The sequence below is a fragment of the Parasteatoda tepidariorum genome, chromosome 1 (genome assembly GCF_043381705.1).
Source record: "Parasteatoda tepidariorum isolate YZ-2023 chromosome 1, CAS_Ptep_4.0, whole genome shotgun sequence".
NCBI classification, from domain to species: Eukaryota; Metazoa; Arthropoda; class Arachnida; order Araneae; family Theridiidae; genus Parasteatoda; species Parasteatoda tepidariorum.
In genome coordinates this window covers 16997834-17021879 of record NC_092204.1, presented here as the reverse complement: position 1 = coordinate 17021879, position 24046 = coordinate 16997834, and the positions used below count along the sequence as shown (strand labels likewise).

Here is a 24046-nt window from a genome sequence, read left to right as displayed (position 1 = left end):
ATTTGAATTTTAATATAGCGAATGAAACAAAAACAAAAAAAAAATAGAAATGAGAGGAGCTGAACCAATGTATCAGTGATTTGATGTATTGGTGAATGCATGACTGAGTGAGTCGGTCAATCGCCGAATCAATAAATGAACAAATTAGTTTGTTGATAAATAAAAATTGAAAATCGATATTTTATTATCAGTATCGAGCCAAAATAGAAAACGTATATTTTACAATTCTAGTACATTTAAACTATACTTAGTAATTGATTTCTGTTTGAACGAAGAATAAAATTGACTAATAAATTTCACGCAAATTTGTGTTCTTTACATTTATTAATATATTTTTTTCTTTTTATCTTGAGTATAATTAAAACGTTCAGAATTTATTTCAATCTTATTCATTTGAAACTTTTTTTTAAAAAAATACATACAATCATTTATGTCTTAAAATAATTTTTAATTAACATATTTTTGAAAGGGTAACCAAGATAAAACAGATTAAATTAATTTAGAGTTAATATTCTTCCTAAATGCAATATACAGGAGATAACTACAAATAATTACAATTTACAATACATCTGGTATAGAATGCGTGAAGAGAATTAATTTATGAAATAAATAAATTTATGAAATAAATATAAGAATAAATTATGACTATAGAATAAAGAATAAAATTAATTGTATTAAAAAATTTTATAACACTAAAGGAACAAAAACGAAAAATAAATATTAAATGAAAAATAAAATTTAGTTCATTAATAAAATTTATGTTAAAGTGACAAATATAATACATGAAGAAAATAAGAATTAAACCATAAAGAAAAGTTTAATGAAATTTAAAACATACCCTTAGACACTAAACATCTAACTATAATCCAATACATCAACAAATTAAGTTGAATTTACAATAATCTAAAATTCCAGCAATGCTTAAAGATGTATGAATTTTAAATGAACGTTAAAATTAGTGAGAACATAATCAATGTTCGTTGAAAAGCACCGCCAATTTACAAAAGTAAAATGCCAAGCTTCACGCTAGAATTATTTTCCCCTTTTTACAAACATTTCCATTGAATAACTATAAAATTTAAAAAGCTAAAATGAGTGACAGCAAAATATCTCTTCAGAGACATTTTCTTTTCATTTTCAAAGACAGATGTCGCTGCTGTCACAATACATATAGATAAGAGTTTAGGTGAAAGCGCGTCAGAGCGTAATGACAGATGCCACTTCTTCAGTTTTACAATGAGAAAACCAAATGTCAGCCCTTATGCCCGCACAATCCACGCTTCGCTAATTCTTCAAAGATTTAGTTTTGGGTAATTGATTTGCATGCATCTGCCGATTTACAAAATGGTCTGATATTTTGAAAAAAATGTAGATACCTACAACTTTTTTATTCTTTACTTTATATTTCGTTTGCAGCATTAAACAAGCACATTATGAAATGCTTTCCTTTGGAAGATTAAAAAAAAAGGCATAAAATTAAATGCTTTTACATTAACTATTTTTTATTACTAATTTAGCGACTAATAACTTTCTGTTTGATTACAATAAATTTCGTTTTGATAACACAAAATACTTTCACATAAACTGTTTTACATTATAAATTTAGACATTATTTTATTACTTTAAATTTCGTTTTACTGTTTTACATTATAAATCTACAACTTATTATTTGATTACTTTAAATTTCGTTTGGAACATTGAAAAAAAAAACTGTTATAACATGAACTGCTTAACATTATTTTTTAACTGCTAATTAAAATATTAGCAATTATTTATCAAGTTACTTTAAACTTCGTTTAGAATACTAAACAAACTGGCACAACAGGAAATGTTTTTACATTAATTTTTATCAGTACATGATTAGGTACTTATAAAAACTGCTGTTTTCGCACAAACTTGGCGAGAAAATATAAAATCAAATATATTGCCAAATTCAAGTTAGCTTCATTATAGCAACTCTTATAGACAGCATAACTTCAAAACCTACTACTTCGAAAAACTATGTGATCTTTTTTACTTTTATTTTTGCATCATATTCAGTTTATGACACTGCTTAAGCTTGTAAAAGCGTTATATTAAATACGTTTTTGGATATAAGCCACAAAAAAGGAAAAAAATTGTTTTCAGGGCTAAAATGATTTCAGTTTTTATTTCAAATAATAACTAAATTATTATTATTTTAATTAATAATATACTAGAATTTAAAAAAAAAAATAATTGCATATTTTGTTTCATTTAAATTATAGCGGGATTTTAACTCTTTCTGTAAAAAAATTCATAGTTTTTACAACAAAGAAATTTGCATTATTAATTCCTAAATAAATTATTGAATTATACATTTGAGTTGAACATGTTTTGGTAAAAAAAAAAAAAACTGAAGAGCCACTGCTTTGAGTGTTCAACTTAGTGTTACATTTTGTTCTATTTTGCCAAATCTTTAAGTTGTAGATACTTAAAAATATAAAGGTGTCCAGAAAGTACGTTGAAATAAAAAAATTTCAACTGTTTGAACAATTATTTATTCTGACTATTCTAACAATTTAATTTATTTACAAAAATTATTAAATGCTATAACTCTGATCAAAAGTATAAAACATTCCGCTCTGTAGCACAAAAGAAAAAAAAAAAAAAATGCTTCGACATAGAATTGAGATTTGAAACACTAAAAAGGGGTAATTTTGCTCCTGAATTTAACAATAAGATAGTTTTAACTTCATTCATTTATTTTATTTTTATTTTCGAACTTCCAATTTGTTCGAAAGTTATTGCAGTTTTCACCCCTTCACTGTCGGATTTTTTTTTTCCGAATTTCCGACCCAAAAAAGCATTTTCTTTTATTGCTCAAAATTAATATGTGCTCGAAATTCGAAAATGCTAAATATTTTTGTCAGCTAGCAGTTTTTGCTTGACCTATTGGTGGTGAAATATGTGATGTCCTGTCTACTGATGTTCAGTTTTTCCTGCAATACACCTAAGTTTTATCTTTAAAAAAAAAAGCTGTGTTTTCATAGTTATTAACTCTTGTGCTTTAAGGTGTTTAAGATAAATATCTGGGTAAAATAATTATTAAAATTAGGTAAAAAAATATTTTTTTAAATAATATTCAAACCTTACCATTAAAACAGCTTTACATTTAGACTTGGGCATCTGAGCGTAAAAATTACATTTATCACATAACTATTTTGACATGCAATATAAGACAGGGAAATATAAGACTTTAAAATGTATTAAATAAAACAAATTGAATTAAAAATAATTGGTCGTAAACTTTCTCTATCAAACAGCCTAAAATTAGATATAATTAAAAATTGTGTAGTTTTCTGTGTATTATTTTATATAAATAAATAAAATAAAAAATAACTTGCGAAAATTAAAAGAAAACTAGTTCAACCGTTATTATTAATTGGTTATTTCATTTTTGAAATATAATAATAAAAATATGAAACAACTGGTTTTCATTTAATTACTCAAAACTCTTATAAACTTTAGTTTTAATAATAATTTTTATTTAAGTTCATGTGATATATCGATTGGGCTAAAATTATATGTTTTATAACTTATATGTTTTATAACATATAAGTTATAAACTATATGTTATATAAGTATATAACATATAAGTTATATACTTATAACATAAGTTTGTTATAAACTTATATGTTACATAACATATAAGTTTATAACTAATTATATGTTTTATAACTCCTTACAATCTTAAAAAAAAAATAAAACATGGTGAAATTTCAATCAGTATTAATATTTTTTATTAGAAATATTTTGTTCTTCTAATAATTCTTAAAAATCATTTAAAGTTAAATATCACTAGCAAAAATAGTTGGTTATTAATTTTTGATATCTGAAACATGTATATTGGTTACATCTAAAAATTAATGTATTTTACACCTAAAAATTAATCTATTTGGGGAAATTCTTAGGACAGGTTTAGGCTGAAATCCTACGTGTCCTGTTCAAATCTAAGTTCTGACGTCAAAACCCTGTCCGTGATGCTTTTTCATTTTGTTGGCTACTTTGTAAAACTTAGTTTACTTTGACTGGCGCTGCGGTACTCGGCCAAAAAAAAAAAANAAAAAAAAAAAAAAAAAAAAAAAAAAAAAAAAAAATATTACTGTTGTGTATAAAAAAAAATTAGTCACTAAAATAATATCGAAGCAAGAAATATTAAAAAAAAACAAAAGGAAAAAAATATTTAGTTTTTTTTTCCTTCTTCAAATGGTTACTTTTCTTCTTAGTTATTGGTTAAAATTATAACTTGCACTGAAGATACTCTTGCTTAAATATAGAGGGCAGAAAACAAAGAAGCTTATAAACAATAGAAGATTTGAAAAGCCGTTAAAAGAGTGAGGAAAACTGTAATTCAAATTTGAATGTCTCTTTTGCAGAATGGAATTTGACGGACTACGTTGCTTTATAATTAACAGATCACAGTAAATTACAGACTATTAAATCAAGCAATTTGGGCTACAAAAATTCTTCGCTTATGCACGCAAGATTTCCCATAACAATAGCTACATTCGTTTAAATATTATCATTATTTGTTTTGATTATTGAACGGAATGTTTCCCTTTATGTGAGTTTAAAAAATTCGAAAGGAACTTCTACTACAGTAATCAACAAAAGATCGTTTGAACCCATTCCAGTTTGAAATTTTTTTTTCCCGCTCATTTTTTGAGAACAATCGAATGACGTGGAATCGAGAGTGGAAACCCTTTTTATTCCCATATCTTTAAGTTTTCCGGCAATTGTTCTTTCGTCAATTTTTTTCTTCTTTCGTTTTGATTATGATGCAGAAAAAACTCGTTCGCTGTCACGTATATTCCAAAACAGAACGACCTTCAATGTCCGCGAAACGTTCGAAACATACAGGTGTGCACTTACTCTTTTATTTGAAGAAAAAAGCACAAATTTGTGAGCGTTAAGACACACAATGACGTTAAAAGAATAGGGAGTATAAACCTTGAAAATGGTCAAACACGTGAAGTCCTAAAACGTCCTTGAAGTCAGATCCTTGTTACCATAAATAGAAAAATTTTATGGGCGGACTAGCCTCCATTCTTTAGCACACAATCGGAAATTATACAGAATGGTTATGGACAGACTAGCAATTATTTATAAGTAAAAGAGGGCAACATGAAATGTATTTGACATACGGGATTTCAGTTTTATTCATCGAATCTTTGCCTTTATTTCACAAATGCAAGTTTCAAAGACTGTGAAACTTCAAGAAGTTCAGGTCAAGTTGCATATTATTTTTTAACAACAAGTAAATGAACAATTTTAACTAACAGGGACGAGAGAAATTGTAATGATTTAGTTACATTTTGGCAACACTAGTAATTGCGAGAAGATGGAATAAGCTCTTCCGTCAAAATTATCTACCTTTTTTTCTGAGTTAAAGATATCATTTACTGAACACAAAGAAGCATTTTAGGAACACAATCATATGGTTTGGTTCATGAGTTAGTCAAATGTGGCTCATATGTACTACTTAGAAGTTATTTTGTTAAAACTTAGAGCGGCTTTCAGTAAAACTCCAGACAACAGTCTCGCGTTTTTGCGGGTACCATGGCTACGAGGAAGAGTCACTTCGAATTGGGGTGTGGGGATCTTGACATAAGTCAGCGTGAGTTAACCAATGGACACCTTCATTTCCCTATTGCACCCCTATTAGAAATGTGCTCTTGTTTGTTACCATAGCAGAAATCAGCCCCAGATTTTTAGTATGGAGGAGTTCTCATAAAAGCTTCACAATACAGTCCCTAAGACTTCAATAGAAGTATAGTTCGGTTTAGTTAACTGGTAAACGTATTTTATGGTAAAACAATTAACTGATATGACTTGATATATCTCGTAATTAACTGAAAGAAGTTTTCTTGGTAAAACTGTTTTTTTTCCACTGACTTTAATGTAATGTTAAAATTAGTGAAAAACAATTGAGGCAAAACTAGATTTTAATCTGCCATGGCTTATTATGTAGTCAAACGATAAAAAAAGTCTTGTGTAAAACTCTAAAAAACTTCACGAATCTTTATTTTCCATTTACATGAAAGAAGTCTAAGTTTATACTATTTTCTCATACGAGGTGGTATATCAAATACTTATTATAAAGAAGTTTTAATGGTAAAGATATAAACTCTAAAGAACTTTAAGAATATTTTTTTTTTCTTTACATGGAAGAAGCCTTTCTGCTTAAACTGCATTCTCACACAAGGTGGTACATCGAATAGCTGATATAAAGAAATCTTATTGGTAAAGCTATAACGTCTAAAGAACTTCACGAATCTTTATTTTCCATTTACTTGAAAAAAGTATTTCTACTTTCTTCACACGAGGTGTAATATCGAACTGCAAATATAAGGAATAGAAGGAATAAAACAGAACAACCTTAAATATCTTCATGTCCTAGACGCAATCTTAATGGTTCGAGGGGGTGACCACAAAAATACTAAATAATTAGTGCAGACGATATTTTAAGTTACAAAATCAGCCATAAAAACATACTTTCTCTTAATAAAAATATATATTTTTTCGATGGATTAGGATTTCTGACTCCCAAAATGTAGCGGGCACTCCCAATTTGGGAAATAAAGCCCTAACAATTTGGCTAGGAGAAAAGTCCAAAGCTTGGACTCCTTGCTATTAATTTTCCTTTTTGCGTATTTCCCCATATCTCAAGAAGTTTTTAAGCGAATTTAAAAATTTTGTGCACAAAATTTTAAAACGTGTTTATCTAAAGAAAATTTTATGCAAAATATATATTTTAGTAAATATTTGTTTTTTGTTTTTTTTTTTCATTTTATTTATGATGTCATAGTGTAATGTGATTTAATAAACCGATCTGTCCCAGTACCTTCTACGATGCTTCAATCAAACCAATTTCGCCAATTCTAAAATCTATGAACGAAATTTGCACTAGATCAGTGGTTCCCAACCTGGGGGCGATAGAGCTTCTCAAGGAGGCGATAATCCGTAAGGGGGTGATCAGGGGGCGACGAGTACTCAAAAGTTAAAAATTGCTAATAATATTAATAATAAAAGCTATTTGAGATTGAAATTGAAAATATATNAACAATAAATGGTTTTTTGAGCAAAAAGAGAATGGGGCGATAGGTGTCTGCCAACCCCAAGAAGATTGGGAACCACTGCACTAGATTAAAAAAAAAAAGATGCAATTTCTACAAAAAGTTAAATGTTACAACATTTAACTTTTATAACTAACTAATTACTAACTTTTTTTAACTAACATAATTTAACCGTTACAACAGTTAAATTTTCTAACACTGATGTAACAGTTAAAAAATAATATCGAATTTCTTATTATGCTATGAAACTATTGTTGGGTTACACATAGTCAACTTATTAACTTTCTGAATACTTTTCTGAATTCTGAAATTTTGAATACTTTTAAGGTTGGAACAATTTAGGGAGCAGGTGGAAAGGCTATTGTTTTCTTAAACTGTACCACTTGCAGACCACGAGAAAATAATTTTCAGTACTTACTGTACAAATACTAGTACCAAAAAATAACATAAGTAGCTGAATAACTGTATTTTTATTATTAAAATATTTCGAATGTAATTGTCAGGGATTTGTGACTGATTAAAAATTAAATGTGAAAAGTGGTACGATTGAGAAAATTTTCTTCAACATAAGTCTCATTCTTTAAATTACATTCGCGTACGAGGTATATTGCAAATCATATATTGCATAGTGGGTATCTGCTTCAAATATTGCAGTTCCACTTGTTATAATCAGAAATGGTTTGAAGAAAAAAATTCACATGAAGTTTCAATTACTTATATAAAAATGAATTCTTAATTTTTTAATTTCAAAATTGAAAGTGTGTTTAATAAAAATATTTTCCGCTTAAAATTTGTCCTACCCTTTCACGAAAGACTGAGATTTTTTTCTTCTGTGAACTAAGTGATCTGCGTAGCATAACTTTAGAATATCAACTGATTATATCAATCAACTGACTGAATATCAACTGACTGATATTAGCCAGAATATTCTATTTTTTTAATGAAAGAGAACAATGCCATTTAGTGACTAACAAATTTGAAAATTCCAAAATATTCTTCGTTAAAGTTCATGATAAAAATATGATTTATTAAATCGACAATAAAGCCAGGAAATAATAAAAGAAGTTTTATCAATACAATCCGAAAGGAAAATTATTTACAAAATAATAGAACAACAAAAAATGAATTCTTTCAAATGTATCGTAATTTCATAAATAAACAATAAATTATATTTTGACTAGAGAAATATGAATCGTTTTTTTTTATGTCCATAAAAAATTTCCGAAGAACATTTTCTCCGTACATTAAAAAACAAAATGGAATTTTAAACAACAGAATAAGTTTTCTCACGATAAAATATTTATTAAAACTGCATGAGAATGAGAAATCGTCTGCCAGTAGTTTTATTCAGGCAGACGATAATATTGCAAAACAGAAACAAGCTAAAGATACTCGCGTAATATACCCATCTAAAGTGATATTCAAAACTAGAACATATTTGAAATGATTTGGGATGCAAATCTGTTATATTCTTGCCCTCCCCACCTCCCCTGTCTTTCAAGAAGAGAGAGAATTGTTCGTTCGAAGTGTTTTATTTACGTCTCGGTGGCTGTTTGAGGATTCGAGAACATACTCCAGCAGAATTCGCGGTTGATTATTTGGATCATCGGTGTAAAGAGAATGAAGAGAGTTGAAAGCTAGCAGACGACGGTTTCAGGAAATATAAAGGGATATTGGTTTGAAATTTGGATGATGTTACATTTTAATATCAGGACAAATTTTCTGCTTCAAGTTTTAATGTTGTTCCGTTTGACATCGTTATAATCGCAGAAAGATGTGTATTTGAAAGTTTTCATAAAATATATGATATTTTTAATTTTATCATACTTTCTAGAAATTAAATTTTATTTTAAGTTGATGACGAGTTTAGACAAATATAGTAACAAATTCGCCTTTTACAAGAATTTTATAGAAACCAGTGCACTTTTATAATGATTTTTTAGGATAGTAACCTGCTTGTTACTCTATAATTATAGTTATGTAACTAAATTATCTGTAACTAGAATATGCTAGTTATATGCTATACTAGAATATTATATGCTAGTTATATATAGTAGTGTATAATAATTTAGTTATATAATATTATTATCATCTAGTTGTATACTTAGTAAATGTAAAAATTGACTTATAACACATTTAAGTTAATAACTAGATACAATAGTGATACAATAATTTTTAAGAGTGTGATAAAATGCTATATCACTATTATAATAATATATTTTATAATAAAACTATTATAACAACTAAAATCTAACACTAATATATATAACAATTTACTTTAATTATATAAGTATAGCACAAAATTAACTTTCGAATAATTGTTATAACAAAGTATTTTATTGAAAATTACTATCCAACTATTATTGTATCACGTTGAAATACTTAAGTAACAGTTTATTCTAATTAGTACAGCAACAGTTATTATAAGAAAGTAGTTCATTATAAAATATTACAAAATTAACTCCCTAACGGTTATTATAGCACATTACTGTAAAAACGAATTATTATAATTATAAAAGTTCAGTAACAGATTACCTCTAGAATAATTATTATTACAAAGTATTTCAGTATTAAAATATTATAACAAATTAATTTTCGATCTGTTATTGAAGTATGTTGTTGTATTGTAACATAATAACTTCTCCTATCGCTCTAAATAGTTGCGAGAATTTCAATTACCCTGATAAAAGTTCAGGCTTAAAACAATTAAAAAAATTATCAAATACTCTTTTTTTATTATTTAGTTTTATAATGGGAAAATAAAAAAATTTTAAATGATTGTACTGTTATATTATTAAGTATACGGTTTCTTTTTCAATTTTAAATTTGAATACTTAAAATTATATGGACAGTGAGGAGGGGGGGAAAAACGGACCACCTTGAATAACTTTTGATCTAATAATCGGATCTTCACGTTCTAGGACTCAATCTGAATGGTTTGAGAGGGTGACCGAAAATATGCTAATTAATTGGTGCAGACGATATTTTAAACTACGAAGTCAGACACAAAAACGTACTTTTTCAGAACAAAGATTTGGACTGATTAAAATTTCTGATCCCCAGGTACTGGGGGTAGCCGCAATCTAGGAAATAAAGTCAAAATAGTTTGGTCAGGAGGGGCGGTCCAAAGTTTGGAGCCCTTAATGTTAGTTTTACTTTATATAGATAACTTTTTCAGCAAATTTAAAATTTTTGCAGACAATTATAAAATTAATTTCCACGAAAAAAATTAATTTTAGTAAATATTTATTGTTTTTTTATGATTTTATTTAGTAAAAGTCGGAAAAAAATTGAATTGTAAGCGATAAAATTTTTTAGCACCAGTTTAAAGCATCTAATTTTACATTGCAAAATACAAAATTTGAGCGAAATTGGTTGAATAATTCCTGAGAAATCAAATTTTAAAAAAGCCGTGTATTTAAAATTCTGTTTCTCAGTAACTATTTAATCGATATCGCTCAAATTTTGCATTTTTTTCATATAAAATAAGATAATTTAAAATTATATAAAAAAACTTATATACTTTACTATTCAACAGTTTTTCGACTTATATTAAATAAATTTAAATTAACATTAGGGGGCCCAAACTTGTGATATTGCACTCCTGATTCTATTCAGATCATGTTAGGACGGATTGGATAGGGCTAACCCCTATATTATGGGGTCAGAAATTCGAATCCGTCATAAAAAAAGAGATATGTTTATTCAGAAAAAGTACGTATTTGTGTCTGATTTCATAACTTAAAATATCGTCTAAGGTAATTAATCAGCATATTTTAGGTCACCCCCTCGAACCATTAAGGTGGATACTTAGATAGTAAAGATTCGAGCATTAGATCAAAAGTTATTCAGGGTTGTCCGTTTTTTTTTCTTTTTGGAGCACCGTAAACATAATGTAAAAACTTTAGCGAATAATTCAATGATTTTTTTTTTCTATCAAGACAATCGTAAAGAACAAATCCATCCAAAAAAAAAAAAAAAAGATTTATGCAGAGAAAATGCAAGTGCGGTCTCATAATTTCAATTATCGCCTGCGCTTCTTAATAATTCACAAAATATGTTCTTCGAATCTTTGAATTTGCATCTTAGAAAGAGGTAATCTAAATATTACACCAAAAGTTCAGAGTATTTTCATAACAAACAAAATATGCACAATTTTGTTGTGACTATAATTCCATATAAATACAAAACGGTAGAGAAAATTAAGGAACATTCGTAAGAGAATCGAGAAAGATTCATAAATGTTATTATTTTGCAGAAAAAACTTCTTTTAAAATTAAAGAGCTTAATTGAAAAATTCATTTCGAGCCAAGTCTTTCAATTTTGCAGAACCCTGTGAATGTGAGCACTAACTTTTTTGATGTGTTTTTGCCGCAAAAGAAGGTTCCAATTGCATTTCACTTAAAAAAAATTGAAGAGTAATTTTAGAAAGCCTCTCTTTCTACAGAAAATTAAAGCGTCAAGAGTCAGAACGCTATGATGCGAATAGCAAAACAAAAACGAGTTTTAAGAGATATGTAGATATGTAGATTAAGAGATATGTAGAAAGGTGCGGCTAAGTAATAAAGGCAATGCATGATCTTCATTACCTGTTGTAAAAGTAAGAACTTTGAAACTTACTGATTTTCCGAATTCACTTAATTGCTAATTAATTAAAACTAATTCACTGATATGTCACTAGAACCTTCATCTTTTCATTTTTTTAATATTATTAAAGAATGTCAAGATGCAAATATTGTTATATAATTAATTACTTTGAATAATAATTATTTTAATAATTTTATTTAACTTAAATTTCAAAAATACATACCTGTACATAATACATAGATATGTGTGGATTATTCAATAAATCGATATGTACAATTTCTTAGAAATTCCAAACCTGTAAAAAAAATTGCAAATTAAAACTTCAATAAAATTTTGAGTAATACAAAAATTATCAATCTGGCATACAAAGGCAAAAAATTCAATAAATAATTTAACCTCACATAAATACTAGTTTTAAAATGCACCACTCAAATAATTTTGTATCTTTCAGTAAAAATTCGATGCAAACATCAAAATAACAAATCATAAAATTTTTATATGTGAACCAAAATATTTTAATCAAATTACTAAAGAAAAATTAGGTAATTCAAGACAAACGCTACTATTTGTTTATCATTTTCGATTCTAGATGGCGCTACATACGTCTAAGTCACTTGTAAGATCAATATCACCTGCTCAGCTGATTTCACTAAGTGAGGTCGAATGTTTAGTATGTGAGTCGCGTCACGTGAAAGTTACCTTGACATCCTATCATAGCAAAAATAAGAGATTTTCGACGTTTTGGTATATTTCTAAGTTTATCTTTTCCCTATCCTAACAATTTCTTAAATGAAAACACTTGCGGTGAAATAATAATGAGTTTACTCAATTTGTTTCTATAATTATATAGTCATGGGAGGCAATTTTATGGCTTAACTAACTATCCTCTTTCGAAAGAATTGCATAAAAAAAATTTATAAGAGGCGTTTTTATTTTTTATTAATTTATTAGATAGCTACATTTTCATTTTTAATTGAATTTATGATGCAATATTTGCGAAAAAACAATAATATATACGAATAATAAAAACATGCTTTTCAAATAAATAAATTTTTTTTTAAATATGCCAATGTAATAAGCGTATGGGACAAATAGCTATTATTTTTTTATTAAAAGCATTGATTTTTCATTAATTCATTAGACAGCTAAATTTTCATTTTTAATTGATGCAATATTTAGGAAACAACAATAATTTTTACGAATAATAAAAACATGTTCTTTAAATAAATAAAAAATTGTTTTAAATATGCCAATGTAATAAGCGTATGGGACAAAAAGCTACTATTTTTCATAAAAAGATTTTATTTTTTATTAATTCATTAGATAGCTAAATTTTCATTTTTAATTGAATTTATGATGCAATATTTAGGAAACAACAATAATATTTACGAATAATAAAAACATGTTTTTCAAATAAATAAAAATTGTTTTAAATATGCCATTGTAATAAGCGTATGGGACAAAAAGCTACTACTTTTTATTAAAAGATTTTATTTTTTATTAATTTATTAGATAGCTAAATTTTCATTTTTAATTGAATTTATGATGCAATATTTGCGAAACAACAATAATATTTACGAATAATAAAAACATGTTTTTCAAATAAATAAAAAATTGTTTTAAATATGCCAATGTAATAAGTGTATGGGACAAAAAGCTACTATTTTTTATTGAAAGATTTTATTTTTTATTAATTCATTAGATAGCTAAATTTTCATTTTTAATTGAATTTATGATGCAATATTTAGGAAACAACAATAATTTTTACGAATAATAAAAACATGTTTTTCAAATACATAAAAAATAGTTCTAAATATGCCAATGTAATAAGCGTATGGGACAAAAAGCTACTATTTTTTATTGAAAGATTTATTTTTTATTAATTCATTAGATAGCTAAATTTTCATTTTTAATTGAATTTATGATGCAATATTTAGGAAACAACAATAATTTTTACGAATAATAAAAACATGTTTTTCAAATAAATAAAAATTGTTTTAAATATGCCATTGTAATAAGCGTATGGGACAAAAAGCTACTACTTTTTATTAAAAGATTTTATTTTTTATTAATTCATTAGATAGCTAAATTTTCATTTTTAATTGAATTTATGATGCAATATTTAAGAAACAACAATAATATTTACGAATAATAAAAACATAATTTTCAAATAAATAAAAATTGTTTTAAATATGCCATTGTAATAAACGTATGGGACAAAAAGCTACCACTTTTTATTAAAAGATTTTATTTTTTATTAATTCATTAGATAGCTAAATTTTCATTTTTAATTGAATTTATGATGCAATATTTAGGAAACAACAATAATATTTACGAATAATAAAAACATGTTTTTCAAATAAATAAAAAATTGTTTTAAATATGCAAATGTTATAAACGTATGGGACAAAAAGCTACTGGGATGGCTAATATTGGATTTTCAATACAATAACTGTTTTAATTGTAACTTTCACTAAATCAAAAAATAATCAAACAAATAACAATCGAAACTACAGAAAGCTAAGTTTGTCTAATGTAATTAAGAGATAGTAATAATAAACAAGATTTTTCCAACAATTTTTACAAGATTTTTTCATTCCTTGCAAAACTAATTTCACAAAACGTGAATTAAATTAAATGATACTTATTTATTTCTATTAAATCAAAACACCATCTAACATCATTTCTATTAAATCAAAATCGACTTCAAATTAATTTATTTACAAACTATTACAGAAACTAACAACACATTTCTGAGAACTTAATTATAACACAAAAATAACTTGATCGCAAACAGTACAAAAAAATTGCAATTACATTTCAGATAAGTTAAAAATAAGACAGAAAATACGGTATATTTTCAGTGATATTTCTGAAATGTTAACTTGATAAAGTTTCCTTTCGATCGACGATGAGTTGGGCTGAGAAGATTTTATCAAAATCATTGAATCATCGCCGATAATAAACATAATTTTCCTCGCCAATTAGAATCATTACGAATTAGAATCATTTCAGATAAGTTAGAAATAAGACAGAAAATACCGTATATTTTCAGTGATATTTCTGAAATGTTAACTTGATAAAATTTGCTTTCGATCGACGATGAGTTGGGCTGAGAAGATTTTATCAATATCATTGACTCATCGCCGATAATAAACATAATTTTCCTCGTTAATTAAAATCATTACGAATTAGAATCATTTCAGATAAGTTAAAAATAAGTCAGAAGATAACATTTCAGAAATATTACTGAAAATATACGGTAACTTGATAAAATTTGCTTTCGATCGACAATGAGTTGGGCTGGTATGATTTTATCAATATCATTGACTCATCGCCGATAATAAACATAATTTTCCTCGTTAATTAGAATCATTACGAATTAGAATAATTTCAGATAAGTTAAGAAATAAGACAGAAAATACCGTATATTTTCAGTGACATTTCTTAAATGTTAACTTGATAAAGTTTCCTTTCGATCGACGATGAGTTGGGCTGGCAAGATTTTATCAAAATCATTGACTCATCGCCGATAATAAACATAATTTTCCTCGCCAATTAGAATCATTACGACATCTGAAACGATCGCGCCTAATTCATCCATCAGAAAAAGAATAAACAAATCGAAGGATTTTCCTCGTTGCCATTTAAGCGACAGACGCTGTGAAGGTCACTATGCAAAGCGACATACTGTCTGCTAGAATGCAGGTTAAATGATTGACAGGTGTAAAGAAAAGTAAAAGTTTTCTGTTCTGAAAGAGGCAGACGAGATGGCGACTCAGATAGTCACCTCCTACGTAATGTTCGTAAGCGTTCGATCGGAACGAACAACCGGGATTTTAAACAATCTGGCAATATATCTATAGAATGCTTACTCATTAATAATGGTGATTTTACCACAAAGGTAAAGCTTTTTTTAACACGAATTTTAAGAGGTTTAACAAAATATTAATTAATTTTAGCATGCTTAACATGTTAGGTTTTAATGCGTGAAATACTGACATACTCTTTTGATTCGTATTTTATTACGCCGTATTTTGAAGCTCTGTCAATTGAAGCAATGCAATGATTTTAAACTTTGTAAATAATCTTGCTGTGAAGAATTAACTGGGTTTAAAATAAACAAATAACTTAAACATTTTAAAAGTTATTCAACCTCTTTTAAAAATCGGCAGTGGGGCCACATTTTGTCACCTAGATGAGAAATATCAAAATCGTTGCTTTATTCTCAGTTTTTGCAAATTTTTATGATCCCAGCTAATGCAACATGGGAGTAAGTTTTTAAACATTAAAAATTTAAATCACGAACGCTTTTCATTTTCGCAAAATTGTAGCTGTTGACAGTTGCAAATTCACAGCAGTTTTAAAAATAGCATGTTGATCGAAAAACAGCCATAAGTTATTTATTTTTACATATTTTTTTCCCTAAATATTTTGAATTTTTAACGAATGATATTTAGTCATTAAAATTTAAATTTGCCTAATTCTATTTTAAATATATCTAAATAAAAAAATAATTCGTTGCCTCCATAGCTTATTATTATAAGAATTTTTGTGACGTTTAAAAACAATAATGAAAACGACATGATGAAAAACCACTAGAATATTTTAATTTTCCAAATTTTTAACCAATTTTATGTTTAAGGTTCATTTTGAAATATCACTCATTTTAACAAAATGGCGTAGCTAGGGAAGGTGGCTCATATGTTCTAAACATCTGCAACTTTTTTAATTGAGTTAATTTTCTTAAATTTTGTGTTAAATGAAATGTTTATTTATAAATATTTTTACTGAAATAATATTTGCAAATTTCAAGAATTATTTTAGGGAAAATTACAACTTCTATGACCTTAACTGTTTTCGAAAAATTTTAAATATTGCTATGTGGGGCGATCACACAAAATATTAAATATAAAAAAAGATCTTTAACGAAATGAAGGAATGTTATAGGCAAAATAAGTAAATAAAAAATAATTCTAAGTAAATAAAGTAAGCATATGTACATATAATTTAAAATAATTCAAGAGAACACAATTATGTAAAAGGCAAATATTACAGACAAAAATTAATTAAATTGAAAGAAAAAATTCCACAGGAATAAAGAGAAAGATGTTATCAAAATTGGAAACGGTAATGATTTGATTGTTTAAAACCTATAGAATAAAATTAATATTTTTTCCTTATATAAAATTCAATTTCAAATTTAACAAAGCATGTTTTAAATCATTAATCATATTCCTACATGTTGAAAAATATTTAGAAAAAGTATTATCGTGACAAAATTCGAAATATTTAAATATTTTTTTGAAATTTAACTTTCAAACAATGCTCTCTTAACTAAACAGGTGATAACTTTACCAGATAAAATAATTTCCCCATTGTTTTTAGATAAACAAGGCATTGTTCTGGCTTCGTTTTTTATGTCACTTTTGGAAAAACTAGTATTCATACATAATGCGATTAATGAACTAAACTTGCAAAAAAATATTTTTGATGTTACTTTGATAAGGAAAGTACAATTATAAAATCAAAAGCTGGTTTCAATATGCAGGAAAACAGTTATCAGGAAATGCTCTATGAATTTTTCTTTGATGATCATTTTCACAATATCGTCTGAAATTTCCTGAAGAAAAAAAAAAATAAAATCTGATAAGATCGTGTACAGCAAATGATATTTTGAAATAAACCGGTTGTAAATATTTCTATTTTTACATAAAATGTAATTTTTATTTATTTATTTTTTTAAATAATAAAAAAATAGTTTTTGTAAAAATTAAGTATCATTAAAAGAGGTCGAAGCCATTTTACAAACAAAGAAGAAATCTGATAATTTCCTTGAATTGCATTTAAAGTAAAGCGATTTTCATCTGTTATCACAAACTGCTAACTAGTATTTATGTATGTTTCAGTTTTATTTTGATTTAAAAGAAAATATATTTAGTTACTTCAGTTATAAATTGATGTTTTACAGGGTTATTTCATAAAGCATATTTAATTTTTCTTTCGTAAGATATGCTACAAAATGAAAGTAAAATTTTGAATCATAATCCTTATTAGTTACTAAATAACCGCTAATACCCACAGATAACATTATTTTCAAAAAGCTATAAAATAACCGTTAAAAACCTCAAGTAACTTTTTTAAATTACCATTGACGTTGTAAATAAAAATTAAAGATATGTAACAGAATCTAAAGCTTTAAATTAATAAAACAGTGAGCAAATGTTAATTAGTTCACACGATATTTTAAGTTACGATATCAGACACAAATACGTAAGTTCTCTGAAGAAACAAACGAGATTCATGATCCCTGTAATATAGGGGATAGCCGCAATTTGGGAAATATGGTCCCAATAGTTTGGTCAAAAAATTGGTCAACAGTTTAGATCCCTAAATGTTAAATTTATTTTTTGCGTATTTCGCCATAACTTTGAGAACCTTTTTAAGCGAATTGAAACTTTTCTACACACAATTAAAACAATCATTGTTCTAAAGATAATTCCATTCGAGAAATACCTTTTAGTTAATATTTACTTTTCTCAAACTTTTATTTAATAATAGACGAAAAAATTTGGAACTGCAAGATATACAATTTTTACATCATTTTAAAGAAAATAATTCTATTTGGTAAAATAAGTCGTGTATTTAAAATTCGATTTCTGTAGAAATATTCAAATGATTTCGCTCAAATTTTGTATATCGTCAAGTAAAGTTACATTCCTTGAAATGACGCAAAAAATGAAGAAGAAAAAATATATACCTTACAATTCAACATTTTTTCGACTATTATTGAATAAAATTATAAAAAAATACTAAATATTTAGTAAAAGTTAATTTTTGAAGGGAATAATCTTTTTGATTAACAAATTTTATAATTATGTGCACAAATTTTAAATTCGCTTAAAAAAATGACATTAAGGGGTTAAAATTTTGCTCCGCCCTCCTGACCATGCTATTTGAATCATATTTCCCAGATTGCGGCTATCCCCCATAATTTGGGGTCGAAATCCGAATTCTTTAAAAAAAGGTATATTTTCTTGAGAAAGTGCGTCTGATTTGGTAACTTAAAATATCGTGTGCACATAACTTAAAATATTGTTGAAGTCACCCCTCGACCCATTATGAATAGAGTCCTTCGGTTCTAACATGAAGAACCCGATCATTAAATCAGAAGTTATTCTAAGAGGTCAGGTCCTTTTTTTTGTACACTGTATTTTATTATTTTGTAACTAACATCTACCATTAAGAAGTTTTTATAAAAAAAAAAAGAAAATTTTCATTAAAAGTTTTTATTGATTCACTGAACAATACTTTAATTCTTATATCAATGTAAAAGTGGAAACTGTCAAATGCTTCTCAAAACTCACAATACGGAACATTCGAACAATCAGCCACGGATCGTCTAATCTCAAATAAAAAAAGACTTATGTTCTTCGCTTCCTTTTAAAAGTCGAAAGTCATTACATGATGTTACAAAATAACTATCGTGATGTTAAAATAACGTAATGCTTACTATAAATACAAAACAGTTGACGTAATAGTTCCAATGTAAGCGTAAATCGTGTGTGAAAATTAGATTTCCTTTCGACAAAAAGATATAAAATGGTATGAAAAAACAGAAAAATTATATTTCTCAAAGTCAGTCGAAGAACAAAATCGATTATATCATAAATAGCTAATCTGCATACAATTCATTATTAATAAAAAAAAAGCCCTTTTGTTATTTCATAAAGAATTATTAATAAAAAAAACAGGTTTATCAGTCAATGATTTTAGTAATGTTCCTTTAAAATTCCGCTAAGCCATCTTAAAATTGAAACTTAATTCTCTTTAATCGTTTGCTAAAAAAAGAGAGAGAGAAATAAAAAGATCATAAAACTAAACTTTGAGGAAATCTTTTTCTAAAAGGAATTACATTTTTTACAGTATAATTACAGTTTTCAAAATATTTACTCTCTTACAATTTAAAACATTCCCTTTAATTACGGTATGCGAATATATTTTTAAAAAAACGCTGAAACTGATCGATTCAAACATTCTCTTAGAAATGCCGAAAAGTTCTAACATGTTTCGAGAAAAAAAAAAGAAAACAAGAAAATAAAATATAATTATATAAATAACGAATAATAATTTTGCTGAATCTGATTTTTCCTTTGGATGTTCCTAAGAAATAAATAAGAAAAAAAAAAGAATTTTCCTAAACGGATACCAGTTTATCAATTTGTTGTAGGTATTTGCGGCGGAATTAATAACAGATGGCTGTCAAGCTATCGAATTTCTTTTCAAAAACCGCAGCAGTAATAATTACCTAGCCGCGCGTAGACAACAAATGCGTTTACATCTTTTTTCACTTTAAATTTTTTTAAAGAGTTAAAATATGTTTTTGAAACGAAGTCTTAAAATAATAACAAAACAAATTACTGTATTGCTTATTGCATTTCTTTTATACTTATACTTTTTTTAGTTTCCTTCAATTATTTTTAGAATTCATATTATTTATTCTTCAAGATTTTCAACGAACTTCTTAAGGGGGGACCCCACCCTGAATATTTCAAAAATTCGAAAAAAAACTTTATTGCATTTTTCGAATCTTTGTACCCTTATCCTAATGTCTGTCTAAAACGATTTCTCAGTACCTAACTTCGTTTGGATGTTATACAGGAAAATAGAGAGTCGTCGCTAAGCAGGTAGAAAGGCCCGTTCGACCGTATTAGGAGGGGCGACATTCTTTTTGTGTCTCATCCATTTTGTTGACTGTATATAGAAACTTATTGTAGGCATTTCATTTATCGACCATTATATATATGAAATTAAACGTTTTCCCCTACCATAAGTCAAAACTTTAAACACGTTTTTCTCAAAACGCTGTTTTTTGACCTGGCCTAACGTTTATCTCGTGATCTATACAACGAAATAAGCTGTTCTTTATTTTGAATGACGTAAAAATATATTCTTTAGAAAGTAGCACAGGATAATTTTTATATTTTTACATTTCGATTTTATATTAGTATTTTAATGAATACTTTTTTTAATGAAAAACTCAAATTTTTTTTTAAGTTGCCACCATTTTGGTATTTTGTGAATATCAAAAAACCGCTATGCTACTTTTTAGATAATATCTTTATGTTTCAGAAAATCTAAGCAAAATTGTTTTCTTATGCTTCTGGACTTCTAAATCCATGAGGCCAGTGAGGTGCTACTTTTTGATGACCAGCCACACACGGAGCTGCCACCAACTTATTTTTTATTATTTCGTAAAAGAAATTTTTTTTTTAAATAGACTTAAATTGTAGCTAAATAACATAAAAAAAACAAGGAGTCTCTGCATTATCTCTATTACTTAAAAAAAATTCAAGAAAAACGTTAATATTTTACCATCTTAGGGTGGAGTTCCCCCTTAATCCAGCTTCCAGCAAAATATTACCCCCCCCCCCTTCAAAAAAAAAAAAAAAAAAAGAGTTCAAATTCCACATTATTTTTAAAGTTAAAATATGCATCAAAATAATATTTTGAGTATAATTAAAACCAGTTTAATATAAACTGAAAAAAGGTTGCTAAAAGTCAGCTACTTTAACAAGCTGATAATTTGTCCATATTTTAATAACTTTATAGGNAATATTCTGCGTTGAGCAGTATAGGCTAAATACCAAATAATTGTACGTTGCATCTCTAATTTAGTTGCAATTGTTGAGCATAATCTTGTATCTATTTACAATTTAAAAACTTGAGAAAGTATTTAGCAATTTTTGCAATAATAGGACCATATTTGCACAAATTCACAAAAACAGGACCTTTCACAAAATGTCTGGACTCTGGACAGATCCCTGAATACATATTAAAGGCGGGCTTCTTCCATTTTCTAAGAGTCGATCAATTAGAGCCTTTATATATATTTTTGTAGAATAAACATAATGTTTCGTAGAATTTTTAAAAAAACAGAAATGTATATACAAATAATATTAAGTATTCTTTTCCAATCCGTTAGGTCGAACCCAACACCACCCGTTAAATGAAGAGAAACTGGATGGAACGTTTTGGGCACAAAACAAATTTCAGCATCTGTTTAACGTAGTGGAAGATTTATCCAAAGCGGGCACTTGGAACCCAGAGTTTAGATTTTTATCACAACGATCGACCATAAATTTAAAGATTTAGTTTCCGCGAAATTCACTTAAATATTGGATTTTTCCCTTAAATTTATTCCCTTGTCAGACGATAGTGGAAAGATTTGTTGAATAATTTTGTTTGCTTTTCAATATAAATGTTCACAAGAGAAACATTTTTTAAGTTATTTGAATTCCCCTTTCGAATAATAAATAAAGTTTAAAAAAAATGTTTGCTTTGTAAAAGAGGTCACTTCAAGCAGCTGTACTCCTGTAGATGAAATTTAATAAAATATAGTTTCTATCATTATATAAAATATAAATGAAAAAAAAAAAAACGTTTTATTAATATTTGTACATACAAGTAATATATTTTCTCTAGCAATTAGCATATATTTTTTTGGCTTAATTTGTCATTAAGTTAATTTTATTTATTGATTCTTTCTTAAAAAATTGCTTTTTTTTATGATACAAGAAGTTAAAAAAAACACAGAAATATAAAATTTAAAAAAAAGTAACTATAAAAAAGAATATTTCCATTTAAATAATATGAAAATTTAGTTATCATTATACTAAATTTTTGATTGAGTCTATTGAATAAATTGCTTCAGAATAGGAAAGTTCTCATATAAAATAAATCGACTAAATAATAAAATATTTATGTAAATAGAGATTTTTTCTCAGAATTATAGTTTCTATCACAATCAAAGTTGAGTTTTTGGAACTAAACTGATTTTTGACATGACAAGTGTCAAAAACTGGTTAAAACCGTCTGAAATTGCCAAAAAGTCAAACATGAGGTTATAAGGTATGGCGTTTTTGTTATATATTTTAAATTTTCAATCTATAAATCAATGTGTACCAAAATTTAAATGCATAAATAACAATTATTATATTATAATAGATATTGTAGTTCTGAGCAGAAGAAAAAAAGATCTACTTACTTATATGCTTTAGACGATTTATTTTATTTAAAAACTTTGATCATTGAGGGATTTTATTCAATCAAAATCTGAATGAAATCAAAACTTAAGTACAATGATTACTTAATTTTCATGTTATTTAAATTGAATTTTTTTTTGTTACAATATACTACGCTTTTTTTTTTAAATTTTACATTTTTATACTTTGACAGTTTTATAAAGTCAAAAACAAAAGTGATTCTTACGGTTTTTAATAAAGGTTTGAATGTACCGGTCTTATCTGCCAAAAACTGACACATATCAAAAAATTTGAAATTCATATCACAATTACATAGAATGTTTGAATGAATATTTAGTCAAAAGCTTTCATCGAATTCATCTGAATAATATATTTAAAAAATTACCTATAAAAAATGATTAAGGGGAACAATATTCTTTGAAAATGATCCGTTTGTCATGATAGAGTTTTGGCAAATTTATATACATTTGTCAATTTTAATTGAACTATATGGGAAGGAAAAAGTATATAAAAGTTTTAAATAAATAATAATAACAAAAATTATTTTTCTAGGTTTTTACAAATAATGTAAGATCAATTAAATCATTTAGATGTAATTAGAGAATTTAAAAATAATATCTAGAAATGAAATTTTATTTTGTATCGTGTACTACTTCTGTTGAGTTGAAATTTTTTATTTTCCTTGTCTTTGCTCATTTTCCCTATCAAAGAGAACAACAGGGTGTTCATAATTTAACTTGGCCACAGCGGACAATGTATCAATAAATTTGCAGCAGAGTTTAATAACAACTCGGTAGAGAATAGGTTTATTTTTGAAATTTTAAATTTTTTTTTCGTAGGAAACAAATTGAACTAGCAGTTTATAAGGTTATCAATAAGTATCAATAAGTTTATTTTAACATAAATGATATTAAAGAAAGTTTCCTTTAACAGAATATTATGTTCAGTTATGCTTGAAATACGGATAATACGGAATGTCAATCTTAAATATCGAGTATGAATCTTAAAAATTTTTTAAAGCAAAATATTTTTAAAAATGCCATTTTAGTAGATTTGTAAAAAAAAATTGTTTTTAAAATGCCATTTTAGTAGATTTGTAAGATTTGTAAGCCTTTTATTTAATATAAGAACGCAAAAAATTCAAAATATGATTTAAAAAAAAGTTTTTTTAAAGAAAAAGCAGCAAAAAATGTTTATGTGTACAATTCTTAAGCAAGTTGTAACTAATTAAAACTTAAAGTAAGAGAATCTTCGAATTTTGAAATATTATAAACATCAAGATTTCAATACTTAAAAAATTCTGAACACATTACAGAT

General features: G+C 26.4%; 1 protein-coding gene across 12 annotated transcripts in view; it reads right to left on the bottom strand.

Annotated features, from left to right (window-relative positions):
- Window positions 1-24046, bottom strand: part of LOC107437287 (tyrosine-protein phosphatase Lar) — a 753777-nt gene that overhangs the window by 334076 nt on the left and 395655 nt on the right. For all 12 annotated transcript variants that reach the window (XM_071177245.1, XM_071177243.1, XM_071177266.1 and 9 more), the window contains one exon: window positions 11908-11979. The gene's annotated coding sequence lies outside the window, so the exon portion shown is untranslated. The remainder of the gene's footprint in view (window positions 1-11907; window positions 11980-24046) is intronic.